The sequence below is a fragment of the Austrofundulus limnaeus genome, unplaced genomic scaffold (genome assembly GCF_001266775.1).
Source record: "Austrofundulus limnaeus strain Quisiro unplaced genomic scaffold, Austrofundulus_limnaeus-1.0 Scaffold1272, whole genome shotgun sequence".
In the NCBI taxonomy this organism is placed as follows: Eukaryota; Metazoa; Chordata; class Actinopteri; order Cyprinodontiformes; family Rivulidae; genus Austrofundulus; species Austrofundulus limnaeus.
The window spans coordinates 69,704-70,208 of NW_013953674.1; the positions used below are offsets into that span (position 1 = coordinate 69,704).

Below are 505 nucleotides of genomic sequence, written 5' to 3' on the forward strand. Positions count from 1 at the left end.
GTCTGTATGGCCTGTCTGTATGGTCTGTCTGTATGGTCTGTCTGTATGGCCTGTCTGTATGGTCTGACTGTATGGTCTGACTGTATGGTCTGTCTGTATGGCCTGTCTCTATGGTCTGACTGTATGGTCTGACTGTATGGTCTGACTGTATGGTCTGTCTGTATGGCCTGTCTGTATGGTCTGACTGTACGGTCTGACTGTATGGTCTGACTGTGTGGTCTGTCTGTATGGCCTGTCTGTATGGTCTGACTGTATGGTCTGACTGTATGGTCTGTCTGTATGGCCTGTCTCTATGGTCTCACTGTATGGTCTGTCTGTATGGCCTGTCTCTATGGTCTGACTGTATGGTCTGACTGTATGGTCTGACTGTATGGTCTGTCTGTATGGCCTGTCTGTATGGTCTCACTGTATGGTCTGTCTGTATGGCCTGTCTCTATGGTCTGACTGTATGGTCTGACTGTATGGTCTGACTGTATGGTCTGTCTGTATGGCCTGTCTGTATGGC

General features: G+C 48.7%; 1 protein-coding gene across 1 annotated transcript in view; it reads left to right on the forward strand.

Annotated features, from left to right (window-relative positions):
• Positions 1 to 505, forward strand: part of LOC106534809 (dnaJ homolog subfamily C member 10) — a gene marked incomplete at its 5' end in the record, with an annotated part of 5,780 nt that overhangs the window by 1,811 nt on the left and 3,464 nt on the right.